The following is a 21,483-nucleotide window of genomic DNA, read 5'->3' as shown; positions in this document are numbered from 1 at the left end:
ATGTTTCTTTTGAAATATATATTCCAAAATTCACTAGGAATACTTAGGCCACAATTAATTGCAACCAATATTTTTAAAAAATAAGAAAATAAGACAGTTTTCTTGAATCAAAGACAAAGTAAAAGAGGAATATACAGCTATGGCTGGAAAAGTGTAAAGCATCCTCTCAAAAACATAACTGTTTCTTACAGTCAACAAGGCTGGATCCCAAAGAAAGTAATATCTGAAGAAAAATATTTGCAAATTCTATATTTGCATGTACCCACACAACCCCTGCTGACATCTGGTCCAGCTAACAAAGAAGAGCACAGAGAGGGAACTCTGCTCTGCCATGAAAAAGCACAGAGATGGGAGGTGATAAATTATTAACAAAGTCGAAATCTTAAAAGTTTTGAACGCCAGCACATAGAGAAGTCTGTGAAATCACAGCATTAAGAAATCTGAAAAGAGCATATTTTCAGCTCTGGGCAATGTGTTTTCCTTGTAGATCCAACAGTTATTTCTCGCCTACTGTTTTGTTTTGTTTTGTTTTGATTTTTCCCTGTGTTCCCAGTGTTCCTTTTACAAGGATTAATCTTTTAAACAGCTCCTGCAGCCCTGGCTCTGTCAGGTGGGTATAAGTCTGGTTTACCAAAACCCAGTGTTTACCATTAGAATATCAGTGCTGTTTTGGAAAGCAAATTTCACAGTCAGCCACGGTTTTGAAACCCAGAATTTTTCAGCCAACTCTGAGCACGTGGGAGGTGCTGTGACATATCCACTGTCTTACTATGGGGGTGAAGAAATTGTTTTAGGTGTATAAATCAGAGAAATAAACTTGGCTATCCACCAATTGCATGTTGCAGCAAAAATTCTACATAAAACTATGTGTCAATGTAAATTAACTTCTACCAGAAAGCAAGAAACTACATTGTCAGGCAGACAGAAATAAAATATCTTTGGTGGTTTTTTTTTTTTTTTGCAGATGCATTTTCCATCAAGAATTCATATAAAAAGTTATATTTTCTCCACTGCCTGTAAGTAGGTGTTTCTCACTCATGCATTGCAGTTCCATGGAGTGGACTGTTCCCTAAGGATTTGCTCTGTAGGCAGCTGAAAATAGACCCCTATTACTGTAACACAAATCAGCAGTAATTTGTGTCTTGCAGCAGATTATTGTGCTTATGTCAGATGACTCAGTGAAAGTCATATTTTTCAAATTTGCTGTGGTATCCAATAGCAAAAATGTTTGCTTTTTTCATAAAAAACTGCACTAAAAAAAAAAGGCACGGGGATTAATAGAAAATTTATAAATTTTGACAACATCATCTTTAATATTTTTCCTCACTGACTGATTCCCATCAAGTCTTTGCAGAAATGCCTTGCCACCAGCCTTGCCCTTAACCACCTGCCCAGGGTACACCCACGGGGAATATAACTGCTGTGTTTTCCCCAAATGTCACCTTAAACTAACCAGACTTCAAGGCTTTGTGGAGGTGAGAGAGAATATTCTGCTCAGAGCCAGCCCTGCACTGGTTTTCAGCTGGGATTAAAGTGTCTTTGTTTTAACCACAAAAAAAACCCACAAAAAAAGGGCTGATTAACCTCCTGAACAAGTACCAGGGTAGTTATTCCCACAAGTTCCAGAAAAAAACCCCCAAAACAACAACAACAACAACAACAACAAAACCAAACCAACCAAACAACAACAACGACAAAAAAAAAACAAACCAAAAACAAAAAACCAAACCAAAACAAACAAACAAAAAAAAAACCAAAAAAAACCCAAAAAGAAAACCACCCAAAAAAATCCAACCAACCAACCAACCAACCAAAAAAAAACCCAAAAAAAAACCCAGCCCCAAACCAAACCAAAAAAAACCACCCCAAAACCCAAACTTGATTTTAGGCATATGGGTCCAGGCATCAAAGGTCCTGTGTTCACAAGGAGTTACAAGCTCAGTGAACTTGACCTTTTTATATCACAGCTCTCACCCCAAGGCACAGATCATCCCCCAAGACTTCTGGGTGAGATATCCCAGTTTTTTTATTCCATTTCTTCAAGCTGCAAAGCCAATCATGAGGCAGAAGAAGCTTTTCCTGTGGATACTTTTGATTTTTACAGCAGGAGAGGTTTATATTGGATATGGGGATAAATTTCTTCTCTGAAAGAGCTTCTCTGGTGGATCTCCCAGCCCTGTAGAGATTTAAAAGCCATGGGATGTGTCTCTTGGGGACATGGGCCAGTGGTGGCCTTGGCAGTGCTGGGGGAACAGTTGGACTCAGTGATCTTAGAGATCTTTTCCAAACTAAATGATTCCTTGATTCTTTAAACACTTAAGGGCCACCCTGATTTAGAAATACCTTGTGCCTCTCCGTGGAAAATGGTCCATATTATGAAGAGCAACAGGGAAGACTGGGAAAAACAAATCTGCTACAAAAAGCATTGATTTTCTTAGTAGAAAGCAGGTAGCAGTGACTTTACTTGTGGCATTGTGGCTCATGTAAATAATTCCTAAATTCACAACAAAAATAAGTATGGCAATATTTTACCTGTATTTCCAGAACTGTGAATACAGTCAGGCTGTATGGGTGCTGATATTATGTTTTAAATTCAGTAATTTATTTTGGAGGTGGAGATGATGATCATATGATGGCTGAAAATTTTAACTTTGGTTTGAAAGAGATACTTGGAGGGCAGGAAAGGGACTTTTTGGAAGGATCAGTAGTGCCAAGGGGGAATTATTTTCCAATGTCAGAGGGCTGGCTGGGAACTTGGGAACTGGGAATTGTTCCCTGGCAGGGTGGGCAGGGCTGGCACAGGGTGCCCAGAGCAGCTGGGGCTGCCCCTGGATCCCTGGCAGTGCCCAAGGCCAGGCTGGACACTGGGGCTGGAGCAGCCTGGCACAGGGGAAGGTGTCCCTGACATGGCTGGGGTGGCACTGGGTGGCTTTGAGGTCCCATCCAATCTAAAATATTCAATGATTCCATTATTCTGTGTCCTGCTGGTGCACAAGAGCATAAATATCAGAGGCTAAATCAAAGATCAGCATTCATGCTTTTAAATTTATCTTTCCTGCATTCCTTACTTCTACTTTTAAATCTAACATTCAACTGTTAAAGAGAACCTTCAAGAGAAAGCAGACACATTTTGCTTGTCCAAACAACACATGTTTGAAATGGACAATTTTTTTTTGTTTGTTTGTTTTGTTTTGTTTGTTTTTTTTTTTTTTTTTTTTTTAGAAATGAAACAACAACAGCAACAAAAACAACAAACCACATAATCCCTTCCATTTTCCTGGGACGCCTCACAGAAAGCCCCACTGGCTGGGGTGGCAGTGAAATTATCTGCAAGCAGCAGCCTGGGTATATTTTGATTGCCTGGGAGGCAACTGGAGTCTGAACACCTGCAGGATCCTGAAAGAGCTTTTATTTCAGAATGTTGTGAGTTGGCTCCAGCTCTGGACAGCTCTGAGTGGGAGGAGAACCCTGTGGAGATTCTTGAAGTGGCTGCAGGGTGAAACATCACAGGTTTGCATGGTACCAAGGAACACAATCCACCCCTGGTGCCACATAAATTACTCATGCAGCGGGGATGGAAAACCCAGGCAGAAATTCTTGTACAAAGTTCTGGAAGAGAAACACAGATTTGAAGGAAGGAAATCTTTCAGTACATTTGGAGGGTCCTGCTTTGTGTTCTGGAAGTCCTTTGTGATCAAAAAAAAGGTGGGTTTTTTTTTTTTTTTTTTTTTTTTTGCTATAGAAATATTAATGTTTATTTCTAACTTGTATCATCTATCTCTGTCTCTGTTTGTATCTCTACTTTTACCTCTATGTCTGTCTCTATTTCTATCATCATCCCTATTTTTATCTTTATCTCTCTGTCTCTCTCTGTCATTTATTGTTGGAATACAAAATATGAGTAATTCTCAAAACTTTGGGCTTGTAAGCCAAAGCTTAGAATTAAACACAGGACTTCATGTGAGACCTTGGAAAAGGCTTCCAAACTGAGGTGCTAGAAGCAAGAATGTGGATTTATAGTTTAAAGCAGAGACATGTGAAGAAGAAGAAAGTTTAGTGTTTTAGAGTTTAAGATGTAGAAACAATAAAAGTAGTTACAAAGGTAAAAAAGAAATTTAGAATACAGTACTGTAAGTTTGTGTGTCATAACGTGATTGGCTGAAAAAGCTTACACTGTAGCATGGGTGTATAAGACAAAATATTTAAGGATTAGGTCAAAAACATAAATATCCTTATTGACAGTGTTTTATTGGCCAAATAAATCCTTAAAAAATCTTGTAACTAGGGGTCTCAAGGCCTTCTGAGCCATGTGGTGAATATGTGAGCCTTCCTGACTATACAGAAGATATGAAAAATAAATCACATCATCTAAAAAACTCAGAGATCCCATCTCTAACTCATTCAAAATTTCTTCATAAATCCCCATAATTTATATCTACATTATCCATTTCTGTATTGTCTACAGATTTGCACACACACACAGAGGAACATGTACTTACACATATTCAGACATACATATTTAAAACACAGGTAATTTTTTCCTAATGTTTTTCCTGATCTGTCCAGTCACTCTTGAGTTTACACGTGCATTCTCCCCAAAATAATACTTCTTAATTTTATTTTCCTTTAAAATTCTAAGTTATTTGGACACTGAGACCAGCCCTTAACATAGCACTCTGTTCCCCTATGCCAGGAGGAAATATATATAGGGATTTTTATGCTCTGTAGAGAAGTATAAATGTGTTTTCAATAAATTCAACTGCAATTAGGTGGAAGTAGAAGCAAATTTCGAAAAGAAAGACATTGCTGCACACAAGCAGGAAAAGTGAATTTCTTGGAGAAGAGGAAATCAAAGACGAGGAGATGCAATGCAGGTGATACAATTAAAAAATGAAAATTAAATTGTGGGGGATGTTGTGGCTGTTGTATCTGATTGCATCTATAACAAAGAGCTCACACCCACAGCTTGAGAACTTTTATTTTGGTGCCAAGGACATATTGGTTGATATGAATTCCCTATTAATTTTCAAAAAACCCCCATGTGAAATGTTAAAACTTTTATTTACATAATTTTTATTTAGTCTGAGCTCGATCTTTCCTTCTGTAGGCCTGCACTACCCCACTGGCAACCAGGAATGTTTCAGTATTTCTTGAAAGCAGGGGAAATTAAGGATATGATCTTCCTATGTTGATGGCAGCAAGCCTATCAGCTGGCCCCATAAGGAATATCCATTTTCTCTACAAACTTTGTCTCAGCTACATCCTCACTGAGGCATGCAAGTGATCTGTTATTTGTTATACACATCAATGCTCCCTCAAATATTTTTTGGGGAATATTGTAGGAATAGCCTCCTTTTGTCATTGCTTCCTGCACCATTTTTACATGCACTTACCCTTACTAACAAGTATGCTGGCACTGAAAAATGCCTTTAAGCTGTTCTTTGCTACAAGTTCTTTGCTACACTTAAGTCACGTGTGTGTTAAATTTGTCACTGCAACAGAAAGGAGGGTTCTGCATATGGAATGCTGTGTTTTATTTGTTTATGGTTTCTCAGGCTGCATATCAGAGCAACTCAGGCTTACTTCTGCACAGCAGATGAAATGTAATGATCCTGGAGAAATATGGGACTAACCTTTCTGAGGAGAAAGCACTGAATTAAAATAAATGAGATGGGACTTGCCAGTATTTTTTATGTACCACTTAATGTAGAGCTCTGCAATATATATTTTTATCTGCACAAACTGTTTCAGGAGCCAAGCCTTTTCTAAACAGGGTATCAAATTGATATGAAGCAACACAACATATGCTTTTTTACCTTTCTAAATGCTGATAATTTTATCTGCTTTAAATTATACCACTCTTGTTCCAAGGGTATCTCTGCATGCATGCAAACAATTCATAGCTATGTACTCAGCTGATGTGTTGCCAGACCATCCCAAGAAATTCCAGTTTAATCCATGGCTAAATAGAAATAGCAGCACTAAAAAAAAAAACAACTATAGGTAGATCACCCATATTTCAGGTTGACTCTTTCCCACAAACTGATGCAAGGAACCGTGAGATACAAAAGCTCTTCTGCCTTTGATCTTAAATTAGTGTGGCTTTCATGGGCTCCAGAGGGGAATGGGTTGTGTCTTGCTCTCTCAGTTCCCACGAGCACACAGATTAGCCTTGCTTGTCTCTTGTTCCACTGCCTGGAACAATGCTGGGAGCTGTTGCAGCAGCTACACCACCAGTGACAGGCAAAAAATATAAAGGTCAAGCTTCTCACAGCTGCTCAGTTAGGAGTATTCTCATCAGACTGTGTATTTGTTTAATAATTTGTTTACAAAACTGTTTTACTACTGAAAGGCAGCCATGCAGTCACCCAGACCTCTTCATTCATCTTGTATCTGCTTAGTTATCTTAAAAATTAAACTCTTTGATTTTTTTTTTTTACTCCACTGAAACATAAAACCAGGTCACTACTTCCTACAGGAAAGTATTTAAAAAGTGCTGTTCATTATTTTTGGCTTACTGCTAAAAATGTAACTCATAGCATGTTCACCACCATTAACCATCCCACAGACAGCTGATTACCTCAAGCACCCAGCTGAATTTAAATACAGGTTAGGAATGTGTTGACACAGAGATTAAACTCATACAACTTCATTTGGTCATTAAAGTAACAAATACAAAGAGAGTTATCATGCAGCATTCTGCAATTTGTTTCCCTGACTTTAAATTTACCTGTGCTGGAGTAGTTAATGCTCAAGCTTTGGTCCTCTTTTGATGCATAACTGCTAAGTGCATGTGGATGCAGAATATTTAGAGTTTTGACAAATCCTGCACCTCCAAATCTGGCATCACTGAGGTGGGTGAAACCATGGGAGGCAGCAGGACAGGTGGTAAAGACAGCTGTAAAAGCAAACCTCTGCTTGTTTTAAGGGGATGAAACATCCACAAGAAAATTAAATCAGGATGTCGACAACACAACTCAGTCTGCTGCTGTTTCAAGACAGCACAGTTATCTTTATATGAATTATTTTTCCAGGTAGTTAGGCTATATTGGATATTTCTGTAGTGTGACTGAGTGAATTTTATAAATTAACATGAGTCTGGTACCAGTGATACTTTTAATTGGAAAAATGTTTAAAAGATTCTGCCCTTTTTTTGTCTTGGAAGTGACACACTTCTATTATAAAATCAATATGCACCTCAGGATACCCTTATCAGCTCACTAAATCCCACAATTTTGGCACAGTAGACAGCAGTGCAAAGGTGTGGATTACAGCTATTGAGCAAAATCTCCCCGTGAATTTGAAAAGAAATACAGACACCATTAGTGACAACATTACCACCCCTGGGTAATTCTGATTTAATTTTCATTCTGGCAGGGTGACCAGTGCATGACTGCAATAGTACATCCAATCTAACGTGCTGCTTCAGATCAGTGGGTCTGAACATCATGTGAGGCTTCAGATGGATCCTGCAAAAAAAAGTCACCACCTCACCCCTGGTGATGCAGCTAATCAAGAACAGCTCATTAGGTCCTGCAGCATACTTCATGTAAAGCCTGCATAAAAACTCAGCAAAAATAAAATGCAAATCCACTGACGGTCCCACTTTGAAAGGTTAAATATTTTTAAAAAATATTTTGGCAATTTTTTGAAATATTTCAAGTTATTTGTCTATGTATATATGTAATTTATAATTGAGATTATTTGTTTTGCCCAGAGAAGATGTGGCTGCCCCTGGATCCCTGGCAGTGCTGGAAAATGGGGCTTGGAGCACCCTGGGATAGTGGGAGGTGTCCCTGCTATGGCAGGGGGTGGAATGGGATGGGTTTTAATGTCCCTTCCAACCCAAACCAGTCTGGGACTCTGTGAAATCAGTAAAAATGTATATTTTGGAACATATTTGTGCTAATTTGGAAATCTGTACAATAATTGGCAAAAAACTAAATATGAAAAAAGCATTGAGTTTTAAAGTAACATAACTTCAAGCATTAAATTACACCACCCAAGCAATATCCATTGACCTGCTGTACAAATTAAACCACCACAGGGGGAAAAATAAAAACCAGACCTAGGAAAGTATATCTTGCAGGTAATGTTCCTCCTCCTTCAGGTGATAACAAGAACAACAGAGAAACACCTGCTTGTTCTTTTTTGGGTGGACAAGTTCCCATTTATGCCAGTTTCCTGGTGCCTCTTGTGCTCCCTGTAATGTTCCCTCGCAGCAACTGCAGCAGTTTTTATTGCTGTGATGCAGTGCCAAGCACCCAGAGTTCCCTCACCACTTTTTAGGCTAAATCACTCATTTTTGTTACTTGCTGAAAGCTAACACAAAGCGCTTTCACCTCGACCAGGGTGCAAAAACTTTCACCTTCTGTTACCAGCAAGAGACTCCTGAGAGTTCTCACAGCAAAAATTGAGGCTCTTGTTGCACTCACATTTTAAATCTCTGTTTTTTCACCCTGCTAACATCTGTAGTGGACAGAGCCAATTGTGGTCTATGCCTTGGTTACTTGCTCATCAATGTGCCAAAATCATGTTTGGATGTTACAGTAAATTAAGATTTTGTACATATTTTGTTACTAGCATCCTTTCTATTCTCCAATTATGTATTTAAACCAGGCTGAAAAGTATTGTCATTTGTATAAATCAAAGCAGCGTCAGTAGCTTTAAAATCTTATTGATAATTAGTAACTCCCCAAAATTCTTCAATGAAAAACTCTTTTCTATCTACACAGTAATTTTTAATTCCTTCATGCAGTGTATGCTCCTCTGTGCAATTTTACTGCATAGCAAAAAGAATATTGTGAGGATCACTTGACACTAACACACGTAATAGTAATTTAAGGGGTTAGAAATACTGATAATGAAACAATTATTATTAGATAATGACATAAAATTTGTCATTCTCCTGGCTACCTGCTTAATTGCCATGCAGGTGATTCATTCCATGGTGAAGGTATGTCTGCCATAAAATGGGAAATACTGCAGAGTGCTTGAGATGAAAAATGCAGGAATCAAAAGAGGAATACATGCACACGGAGGATTTATAAGATATCAGGAAGCTCCTTGGCAGACACCAGGTACTTATCACCCTCCTTGTCCACCTGCCAGTGCCTGAGGGAACTTTTCAGCTCAGTGATATGGATGAAACCAGCAGATCTGCTAAAAGCAAATCCCAAGTGCTCCATGTTATCTGTCCACACAATCAGGCTGCCCTCACTGCCAGCCCCCAGGATTTTCTCATTTTCCTGAGGGCTGTCTGGAAAAGGAGTATTTTAACTTCAGGGGATGCTGGCACCATGACATTTGTAGAATTGAAATTGATGCGGAGGGATATATTTCAGATTATTAGCCCAATAATATTGAAAAAAAAAACCAACCCCAAATCTGTTGGATATTTATACTAAAATTACTGCAACTAAAAATAGTGCATGACAAATTTGGGTAGACCCTTTATTTTGGTTAAAGGTAGGCCCCTAACAAAAAGTAACCATGTCAGCAGATTCAATGCAGAGGACAGTGTGTTCATTTTTTGTCTCCCAGAGAGTGGTGATTTTTTTTTTTAGCCTCCCTTTAAGTGAGATTCAAGAAGTGGAGTGCCAGTGACTTTCTTATATTTGCCTAAAGGGGTTTAGGAAAAATGCAGACACACCTGTGCACAGTAAAGAATCATATCAAAGTTATCTTTTTACAGGAAACATCCCATGGTAAACAAGAGCCACAGTTGCAGGACATGATCCTGAAAAATAAACCTAAAAGTTCTATAAACCTGGAGTAGCATCCATAATTCAGTCTTTCTGACTTTATCCCAGAGTAAATGGAGTTAGGCAAGCTCAGTGGGGAAAACTATTTTGATTGCCAGGCTGCACATGTGCACAGAAATCTAAAACAAAAATAAGAACAAAAAACACCCAAAACCCAGACAAATCCCCAAAAACAAACAAAAAAGCCACCCCACATCCAAAAGGAAAAATATATTCATAGATATATATACATATAAATATATACACACACGTGCACACACAGAGGCATTTTTCATTCACTTTCAGATAAGGAAATTCCTTGAGCATTGTGTGTTCTCCCATGTATTAATTTCCAGTGGGTTTCTTCCTGTAAGTATTGGATGACATCATGTCCTGCCTTCCCTTGGACACAAACCTTCTTCTCACAGCCACAAAATCACTTGTCAGATTTTCTCTGGTCTGTCCTGCTCTGTGTAAAACCAACCCCTAAAACCTGACTTTTGATACCCTCTGGTTCCTGCTGCATATCCTTTATCCACAACAGGCAGTTTCTTATTATTCCCTAATGGGAGTACAGAGAAGAAAACGTGGTGCAGAAAGCATAAAATTTGTAAATTCATAGAGTCTATAGGTGGCTGCTGGTATGGACTATCACTACCTGAGTGAATTTATTTTTCATATGAATTTATCTCTTTAATTTGTATAAACCTGCCACCTGCCACTGTCCTGTGACACCATTTAATTCCTGTGACAAATGCTTCATACTGCATACCAAACCCACTTTTTCTGTGTGTGTTTTTTTTTTTTTGTGGGTTTTTTTTTTTTTTTTTTTTTTTTTTTATGGTACCTACAGAGAGCTTAGAAGAGTTGACTCAAATTGGAGGAAAAAACCATATCTGAACATTCACTAGCCAGGTAGTTTTTTTTTTTTTCTGGTTCAATAGGGCATTGTTTCTCCTGGATATTAACCTATCTGTAAAAAAAAACCAAAAAAACAAAAACCAAAAAAACAAAACCAAAACCAAAACCAAAACCAAACCAAACCAAACCAAACCAAACCAAACCAAAACAAAACAAAAAACCAAACAAATCCCCAAACTCGCCAACATTTTGTGTAATGTGTCAGTTAATGGCAGCTCTTGAGCTGTATAAATCCTCCTAAATATCTCCTACAGCAATGTGGACCTAAAGCTGGTGTGATTAACTAATTGGTATAACAAACAGAACTGCCTGCCTTTTTTATTTTAATCCCTGTTATATGACAATTAAAATCAAGTGCAGCTCAGTGAGGAGATCTGTGTTTTAACAGCAATGCCTTTTTAGAGCCATGGCATTGAGTTTCTTTTTATGCTCTTCCCTTTAATCTGTGAAATAATGCAACAGCACAACACAAAGTGACAGATGATCAAATTGTCCAGAAAGCTCCTCACAGAGTCCCTATTTCAGTTTTAAAGACCACGTTGCTTAAATGGCATAAAGTGCCACCCTAAAATGAAATTTACAGGTCTCTGGGAAACTGAGGAGCAGATTAAATTTGAATAATTAATTTTAATGTTTTCATTTATTTTCTTCTGCATTAAAGTTTAAGTTGCTTATATCTTTTATATGCAAGAAATAAAAACCTAATTCCCAGGGTTCAGTTCTCATTTCAGCCAAAATGAAACAGGAAGGCTCGTGCAGAGTGGGAGGACTGCAATGCAAATTGATTAGCCACAATTTCCACCTTCTGAGTGAGACACCATAATAGATGACAGATTCTTTTTTTTTTTTTAAATCACAGAAATAGATGCTACTGAACATGACAGCACTTATTTACAATTGCTCCATTTACCCCAGAATGCCATTATTCCACTTGAAATTTGACTTTTCAGAGGGTCAGAAAATTACAGCACTGTGGTCCTTCATGACCCATCCTCTCTTGCTCTAATAGAAGGTGTCATTATTGTTTCATTAGAACTAAAACCAGATAACTTTTTGTGACATTTTTCCAGTGGAGTGCAATGCAATCAGGAAATTGAAAAAACTGTAATGGAAAAGAAAGGGGCATCTGCAGAGATAGAAAGTGACTCAGACAAAAAATTCTCAAAAGACCCTTCCTTCATTCATTTATATTTTGTCTATGATGTGTATTTTAAATGGAAATTACATTAGAATTATTAAAAAAAACAAACATGTTGCTCATGTTTACAGGGTCATATTCCCTTAGCAACACAAAATTACGTACAGTAAGACGGGGAATAAAGAAAATAATGGGAATATGTTAAGACTCTCTAATAACAACCCCCAAATAGCTTCTAAATTCTAATAAAACAGAGATTTAATTTTTAATATCAAAAGACTCTCTAGGACTATGAATTATTGCTGTGAACCTCGGAAAACAAGACTTCTAAACTCCTCTCAAACAAAAAAAAAACAACCCTCCTGATGTGTTGTGGAAAGCAGAGCAAATCCTACAGTGGTCCTGCAATTTATACGTGGTGTGTGTGTATTTTGGGGGGGAAGTGAAAAGAATAAAAGGTTTGGTGGCAGATGCCTGACTTGTAAGGGATGTAAAGGATCCAGCCCCAGCCATGGCAGGGACACCTTCCCCTGTGCCGGGCTGCTCCAGCCCCAGTGTCCAGCCTGGCCTTGGGCACTGCCAGGGATCCAGGGGCAGCCCCAGCTGCTCTGGGCACCCTGTGCCAGCCCTGCCCACCCTGCCAGGGAACAATTCCCATTGCCAAGATGCCAGCCAGCCCTGCCCTCTGGCCCTGGCAGCCATTCCCTGGGTGCTGTCCCTGCAGCCCTTGGCAATTGTCTGTGTCCATCTTCCCTGCAGCCCCTGCAGGCCCTGCAAGGCCGCCCTGAGCTCAGCCCAAAGCTTCTCCTGCCCGGCTGAGCAATGGCAGCTGTGCCAGCCTTTGCTGCCAGCAGAGCTGCTCCGTGCTCTGCCCAGCCTGGAGCCTCCTCCGGCCTGGCTGCAGCAGCTCCAGCTCCTTGCTGGGCTGGCCCAGGGCTGGGGCAGCTCTGCAGGTGGGCTCTGGCTGAGGGGAGAGGGGCAGAATCCCCCCTGCCCTGCTGCCCCCGCGGGGCTGGGCCCAGCACAGGCCTCTGGGCTCTGGGCTCGGCCAGCCCAGCTTTGGGCTCCCAGCCCAGCCCAGCTTTGGGGTCCCAGCCCAGCCCAGCTTTGGGGTCCCAGCCCAGCCCAGCACAGCTTTGGGGTCCCAGCCCAGCCCAGCTTTGGGGTCCCAGCCCAGCCCAGCCCAGCTTTGGGGTCCCAGCCCAGCCCAGCTTTGGGGTCCCAGCCCAGCCCAGCACAAGTTTGGGGTCCCAGCCCAGCCCAGCCCAGCTTTGGGGCCCCAGCCCAGCACAGCTTTGGGATCCCAGCCCTGTCCCACAGCACCCCCAGGGCTCCTCCAGGGCTGGTCCCTCTGCTCAGCCCGGCCTGTGGTGGGTCCAGGCTTCCCCTTGGGCCCTCATGGAGGCACCAACGCAAATTCAGCTGATCAGTGAGATTTGTGGTCTCAGCATCACCGTGTAAGGCAGCTGGTCAGTCAAATACACACCCCCTAAAAGTCTCGCGTTTATTCTTTCATTGCATTAAACGACATCAGCCAAAGCTGTCTGCTACCTGTCTCTCTCTCAAAAAAAGAAAAAGATAAATCGTAACTTCTCCTGCAACATGCTATTGAGGCTCCTAAAAGTTGAGGATGCTCAGGATTCTGTAGCAAAGTACAAAACTGTCCTCACAATGTTGTTTTTTTTTAATCTTGTGTTATAGCAGCAGTGTTTGAGGTAGCACAACCAATGTATAAATAAGACAAACTGAAGAACACCTCAAAGTCAAGAAAAATAAATTCAGATAAAGAAATGTGCAGGGAGGGTCTGTTGCAATATTTATAAATAACATATCAAACCTTTGAATTTCTGATGCTGCCAAAAGGAGGTCATTAGCCAGCTGCAGTGAGGTCTTTATGTGATATTCTGATAGTTTTCTCCTTAATAATTCTTAGCTGAAAATAGTATTGATGTGCTGCAGTTTTTATTACTTCTTAATAAAGATAACCCATTACGGCAGGTCTAAATATTTTTATTTCTGCCATTGGAAAAAACAGACCTATGTCTTCTTTACAGAGGTTCTTTATTTTCACTAGCTATATATAGAATTAATTTCTAATTGTAAAAATACTTTTCTGCTTAATTATACAACAAAGAAAGGATGGCTTGAAATAGGATTAATATATCTTGTAGTTAATTAAACATGAAGCTTCTAAGGAGACCACTCCAGCAACAAAAGCAATTAAGGCTTGGTTATGTATAGTACACAATTAAGCAGGAAGTTCTTGTAATCCCAAGGACTAACTTTCAAAGCTTGTATTGCTTTAAAATAACCTATTTTCTGGCTTATTTTAGAGAAAACTATGAAATATAAGTATGAGCACTGTCAACTCAGGTATCTTCTCAGCTATGTCCTAATGTCATAAATGAATTATAGCACTAAAAAACACAGGTCTGTTCTGAAAAATAAAAAGTCTCTATATCTTTACGCCTGTTGAGTGACTAGATGTATAGAAACACAAGCCAAAAAAAAAAAAACAGTGAGAAAATTCTGATGAAAGTCTGTTGTGATACTTTATATTACAAGTCTCAAGGTGCTCTTGAACAAGACCCAGATAATTGGGGAAATGTTTAGTTGCAGTATTTCAGTGTCTACAGTTATTTCCCTTTTAAAGTCTTCTCTGCTGAGATTTGCTCTTTCCTGTCATGTTTTCTGACAGGGAAACTGCTCTTGCTTTACTTGAGGAGCAAGCAGGATGAATGTTATTAAGTAGAGTGCAAAGAAGGTCTTGCACAGCACATTGCTGTAGAGACACACCTGACTTAACATGGAAATCAAAAACAAAAAAAAAAAAGTGCCCAATATTCTGCTTGGATCAACACTTAACTCTGAGTAGGGTGTTATTAGGGAAAAATACATGATGAAACCAATGAATAGGTTAGGATTCAGGGACCGGCTGGGAAATGCTCATACCTACTTTCTGTGATGCTTTAACATCCTGAGATATGACAATTTCATTTTCTGCTTACTGCTAGGTAAATGTCAGCCTGGTTTTAAGCACATTTCCCCCTCCTCTGAAGAAAGATGCAAAATGTTCTGCTGCCTTCAAATTTAGATTAATTTGAAGTTCCTTTTCCACCACACCTCCTTTATGTTTGTGTCTCAATTTCATTATTTACTTAGCTAAAAAGATACCATCTCTGTTCCTCATTTGACAAGATAGGAATCAATCTGTTTCTGTGCTCTTTATGCAGGGAATGGAATACAAAAGTGAATAGCAGATTTCGAACAAAAATGTTCTGAAGTCAGCCAGAATCTCACAATAAACCTTCATGCACTGTGTTTTCAAAGTGGCATAAAAAGAATGTAAAATTGAGTCCTATTCAGAAAAGAATATATTTCCTTGACCCTTGTCTATTTTTCTAGTGAGATGCTGACAGATACATCAAGGAAAAATTAAGTATCTTGCTTATTCAAAAAGTAATATTTGGGAAAAGGCCTAATAAAAATATCACATCCCAGTTAATAAAGCATCAAGTTCTTGGAAAACAGAACTAGATGCAGTTCCATTCCATTCTTTGACCCTCATTGTGCTCTGGCTTTTTGCCACGTCTGTGTTTACATCAGGTATTTTTTGCTTCTTAAAGATAGTTGACCTTGACAAGGTCGTTTTGCTTCTCTCTATCATTTTCAGATGAAACAACTGTGACCAACTCTGCTTGAGTCAAAAACCAATTCAGGGGTAGCTACAAAAACAACAAACAATTTCATTAGGAAAAAGTGGATGCTATTTTGAAGCACCACCATGGAAGAAGAAGGCAAGAATAAGAAACACATTCGGACCCTTTCTTCCTCTATTCTTACCTAAACAATTGTGTAGCTATTTTATTTTTTTTTAAGGGAGTGCAAGGGAAATATGCCTCTGCCTCACCAATTGAGACAGAACATTACCTCAAGACAGCAGAAATGGTAGCTTGGTAAAACAGGCATGAATTTAAAACAATGAAAAACTAACATATTTCTATTAAAATTTCATGCACTGCATTTTCAGAAGTTGCTGCTGTTCAAGTAACACCCACATTCCCACTGCAAAACACAGCAACAAAAAACCGCCTCAGACTCAGATCCCGTGTACATCAAAATTCACAACAACCAGGCAGTTTTTGCTTACACTCCCAGATTTTCTGAGGCAAGATCAAAACCTGTTATTGTAATAGGAAATGGGTCATTACTCAATTTAACTTTCATCTGCAGGGGAGTGATACTCACAGAAAAGCTGCGAGTCAGTGAGGGAGCTGACAGTACTCTCTTGCAGGATTCCAGTGCTTAGGGAAACTTCCCAAGTAATTTTTGTGAGTGATGATGAATTTGTTATGAGTCAAAGACAGGCTCTGGAGCACTGATTTAACCCCTTAGCTTTTACTGAAGGCTTAACAGAGAGAGCGGGGAATATAATTCAGGGACTAGAGTAGGACTTTGTGAAACACAACATTTTTCTACTATAAACTCTTATCCACAGCTAATTTACAGCTCAGACAGGGTCTTTATTCCTCTTCATGGTTCAGTGGTTTAGGGGTTACAGTGGTGGTGCTGGATTGATGATGTTAAAGGTCTCTTCCAACCCTGACGATTCTATGATTCTATGAAGGTGACATCACACAAATTTTTATCACAGAATATAATCATGGTATGTCTGTCTGATGCCCATTTTCTGGGCAACTTGCAACTCTCTTTCTGTCCTTCTAATAATCCCTCTTTTGCCAGAGTAAAATCAATGATTCTACAGATGCTTCAGACTTTGCTACCTAAAGGATAGAATACAGCCTAACTAAAGCATTTAAAAGGCAAAATAAACCAAGATTTTATGCTGCCTTATTTAATTTCTAGGCTTAAATTCAATTACTACTATAAACATTTCCATAAAATGAATTGCACAGGAAAGCTTTGCAAAGTCAAAAGCAATTTAGGAAGGGCAATGCTGAAATGCACAATTTAGTAGCATTATTAATGTGAATAATGCATTTAATTTGAAATGATTTAGGGAAAAAACTGAGTTAGAGTGCAAGCCCTGAAATGGCCATCAAATACTGCTGGAAGACAACTCTGAGTAGGAAATCAAGGCATAGCTCCTAAGACAATTTCTGTAAGGTGTGTGTATGTTAGCACTGTTAAAAACAGATTGGCAACATACAAGAATTTTAAAACAAAAAGAAAAAAAAATGGAAAGGAAAAAAGTTTTTTGTTCATCTTGTCATCTTGAGTTGCACTCTCTCCTAAGAGCAAATAGTGACCATCTAGTAGCAAAACTAAGCCTGTGTTTTATGGAAAATTGAAGAAGTGAATAAAGTCTATCATTCTAGCCTAGGCAATGCAAAGTCAGTGTGAAAATCAGAAGTGGGCATCAGTCTTTATCTCCTTTTGTCTTTGACAAAATTGCTCAGAGCTCTTTGTCCATTACTACCTTATCCTACCACTGGCTGCTTTTTTGCAGGAAAATTTATCTGCAGCAAGTCTCTGGCAAAGAGTGGCAAAGATCTGTGTTAATAATTTATTGCCAACCTGCCTTGAGATGCATCCTGTGAGCTAACCAGGCTGTGTGAACAGAGTGAGACACTGTGCAGTGAGTGTGACACTCATCAAGGTAGGCACAAGGGCAAGGAGGTGCCAAAACCTAGTGTCCAAATTAAAACCTTCAAGTGGAATTGACAGCTGCCAGAAAAGAGATGTTTTTGCATTGGAAAAATAAACTGGTCAATACTGACTCTAAATATATTTTTTTATCCCAATAGAAAGTACAAAAAAAGGCTGATCTCTGCACAATTTTCATTCTGTTATCTGAAATCTAAGACCTTTAGAATTTCAAGAAATTCTGATAAAAAAACAGTACCTGCTTTGCATCTGGAGAACCAGAGACCAATTTTGTTGCTGTTTTTGTAAAGAGCATTGATTCCTTCCATGGCCTTGTGGTTTATTAAAGATGCAGAGAAATACAGGTGTCTTCTGTTTATAATGTGATATATTTCAGTTCACAGCTCCTACAGAATACTCTGTCTTTCCAAGCCCACTCAAGATGCATGGCTTAACAATTCAAGAAGTCATGCAATTTCCTCATTATGTTAATTACCAGACTGGACTTAAATGAATATTTTATCCTATTTCAAAATTGTGTCTTCCAAGCCCTTATTTAATTAAGATGTTGTTAGGCATTTTCTGAGTTTTGTTTTTTGTTTGGTTTTTTTGGTCTTTTTGTCATTGTTGTTATTGTTGTTGTTATTGTTTTGTTTTGTTTTGTTTTTATTCAGTGTGGGTGTTAAAACAATCAAACTACAGGCCACATATAATTTTCTTATTTGGCTACTTTAACCAGTACTGGTATTAATATATGTTTTCCTAACAACACAAATTGTCAAAAGAAAATTAAATAATCCACACACTTTTCTCCTTGTCAGTTGTTGAACAGATCTCCTCATGAGTTGTTGAGTTGCTATGGTATAGTGATTTTTTTATCTGGAAAGATTTTTCAGAATTCATTGCAAATGAGCAGATTATTACATCAAAAAAGGGGGGGAAAGAGTCAGGTGGAATAACAGACAGGACAAGAAGAAAATATCAAATGAGAGAGTACATTCTTTACTTTTCAGTGACAGATGAATGCCAGCATTGAAACAAATTCAGCTAACCAATACTAGATGGAAAATTATGTTCTCTTCCCATATTAAAAAAAAAAAGGAAAGGGTCACCTCATGTAACTTTCCTGGTTCAAAATTTTCTCTTATAATTTAAGTTAATTGTCCATCTTTCTCTGTGGTTGGCAGAGTAAAGAAGACACATTTCCACTTCTGGGAACCAGTGTATAAAAAAAGGGTAGAAGCTGGGTTTGGCTTAGCTTTTTAAAAAAAACAACACTTTGGTTTGATCACTTGGCAGCTTAAACACTGGAAATAAATGCTAGAAAATGAATATAAATATAAATGAATATAAGGGATGAATATCATGATGGCATGATAGAGATGCCTTTTATATATGTATAACGAAAAGAGGATAATTATTTGGAATACAATTTTGCCTTTGTTTTCAAACAAGAGGCATTTTGATGAGAAAAAGATGGTTATGCATTAAACTGAAAGAATAATTTGATTGCAGCTCTGAGACAATCTAATGGCGTTGATAAAGAACCTCAGTAATATTGTCTAATACTGGAGATTAGTTTGGCAGGAAAATACCCAACCCAAATCTATTATACCACTGGCAATCACCACATTTTTAAAGCATGTAGGTATAACAGTTGCTCTGCCAATCTTCCAACAATCTGTTTATCACCACTGCTTTTTCTCTAATAGTGCCTAGCTGGTTCCACAATAAGCAGGAGAAACATTGTAATTTGGCATTGCTGTTACCTTCAAAAAAACCCAACACATCATCAGTTTTAAGATAAAATACTGACAATACCCTGCTATGGCTGCAAAGTCAGGACTAGGACAAGACACAAAACAATTTATTTAGAGGGGATGGTTGAGTGGGAGGAGAAAGCTCAGAAAGCTCCAGGTGTTTGGGGACACCAAATGAAGTGACATGCCAGAATTTAACTAACAGTAAATAAAGAAAAGGGAGTTTAAGCTGCTGCCATGATTTCACAATTTCTAACAGCAGAAAATTAGTAGTACAGCGGGCATGGGTTTTGAGAAAAATGTCAATTATTTTGAGTTATACTCTCAGCTAGGAAAATGAGATATGAAGTGGCAAAAATCTATTTACAAGAGCATTCTCCAAGCATCTGAAACATTAGTTGCACTTTTAAAAATAATCTTTACAGCCTCAGTGCCTCATTTTGGGCATAAGGCAGGGAGTTCTCCATCACATTCTTTAATGCCAAATAAGTGAAGAAATGGTAAGTGGGGTGACCAAATGGAAGAGCAATCCTGGATTGTGTCCAGAAGGAGCTGGAGCACTCCAAAAACTTGCAGCATCCTCTTCAAGGGAATGAAGGGTATCTTTGAGGAAGCATGTGGGGATTTCAGCCCCAAGTTTATGACAAAAGTAGAAAAGTACAATTTTAGTCATGTCATCTATTTAACTTTCCCTTCATGTCAAGAAAATACATTTTTTCATCACTAAAGGTGATGTTTAGTGTAAATAAATGTTATTTGTGCAAGCTATAGCTTGTAGAGTCTAAGTCACAGCAGATTTTCAACAACTGCAGAATGATTAAGGTGGGCATTTTGTCCCCAACTTCTGTGCCTGGAGACACAAAATACTTCATATTCCTAAATTATGGATGCAGCAATCCAAAACACTTTAAACCACAGAGGTTAATTGTTAATGGCTGCATTTTAGAATACATAAGAGATTCAGAGTTATCTTTTTGGAGAGAAAACTGAGTAAAACTGTCCCAGCTCCTGAGAGAGGAGAATTTATCCCTGGAGTTCTACCAAAAGTGCAAGTGGCATTTGATGCATGATTCAAACATCACCTCTCAGCAAACATTATCACAGCAGGTGCTCTGAGATGGATGTCAGCATACCAGCTTTTAAACTGTTGGTAGCAATGGTTTTTAGGCACCCCAACAATGACATTTAGTCAGGTCAGATCTGTTCAATCCATCCACACACCCCAACAATAATCCTAAAAGGCAAACAGCAGGCTTTCCCCCCAGCTTTTCAGGTTTTCTCGTGAAAGTCAGAAAACATAAAGCCTGTGGAGAACGGTCAAAAGGCATGGAAAGTTGACATGATAAATATGATATTGGCAAGCCAGCTACTTCAGCAAAATCCACAAATCTGGGCTAAATGTCTGGCTCTAAGCCCATTTCAGGGTACCATGGAATCATCATTCTGAGCTTGATTCTTTGTGGAATGGCTGAGGGAGTAGGGCATGCAGACACATTTGCTTTCACACGCTTTTCCTTACAAATGTGTTTTGACTAAACTCCATGGAAGCAGCAGCAGGGTGATAAACCTTTCAGTCAGTGTGTTATAAGGCTTCACTATAATGCTCTGCGTTTTGAGGAAAAGAAAAACCACCAAAAAGCCCACAGAGAACTACCAGCAGGGAGGACAAGAATGAACAGATGAATTCAAATGATAGACATGTCTCTGTTACAGAATCATTACCTACTCTGGAAGCATATGAGACTGCCTCTAGTCATGGCCTGAATTCAGAATAACCAGCCTGTAGCAGAAGCTAATGACCACCTTAAGCACTGAAAAAAAAAGTGGATTTTATGCCTTTTGGGGTTCAGTTTTGGTGGTTTTTATTTTTTCTTTTACTTTTCTCCCAAACATGAAATGTTAGGATCCTTTTTGGAGGAAATATCATTATGTATAAAAGGTAGATTGTTAATATTCCTGTGGAATTGTTGAACTCAATTCATAGCAATTTGAAAAACCAACTAAAAGATGACTATTTCTTCACAACTTTCTTTTTAACCAGACAATAAAAAATTATTCCTTATAGTTCAAAGAGTTGAAGAGACAGTGCAACTGATCAGATTAAATTTGCAGGTTCAGGTAAATTCAAATATAAAAAGACTACAACAGCCTGAAAATTTTGAAAATATAGGGATTAACTATGCAGCCCCTTGCCATCTGCAGTTAATTAAAAATACACTGTCATCCACAGGAGCAAGAACACACAACAGGAAATTTCTGTGGAGCCTCTGCACACCCTTGGTTTGACTGATGGGGCTAAAATATGGTGCAACCA

General features: G+C 38.7%; 1 protein-coding gene across 1 annotated transcript in view; it reads right to left on the bottom strand.

The window, feature by feature from the left end:
• Positions 1 to 21,483, bottom strand: part of EDIL3 (EGF like repeats and discoidin domains 3) — a 233,797-nt gene that overhangs the window by 27,015 nt on the left and 185,299 nt on the right. The gene's annotated exons all lie outside the window — the stretch shown is intronic.

This window comes from Passer domesticus, chromosome Z (assembly GCF_036417665.1).
Source record: "Passer domesticus isolate bPasDom1 chromosome Z, bPasDom1.hap1, whole genome shotgun sequence".
NCBI classification, from domain to species: domain Eukaryota; kingdom Metazoa; phylum Chordata; class Aves; order Passeriformes; family Passeridae; genus Passer; species Passer domesticus.
The sequence above is the reverse complement of the archived record's forward strand: the minus strand, read 5'-3'. Positions and strand labels throughout refer to the sequence as shown.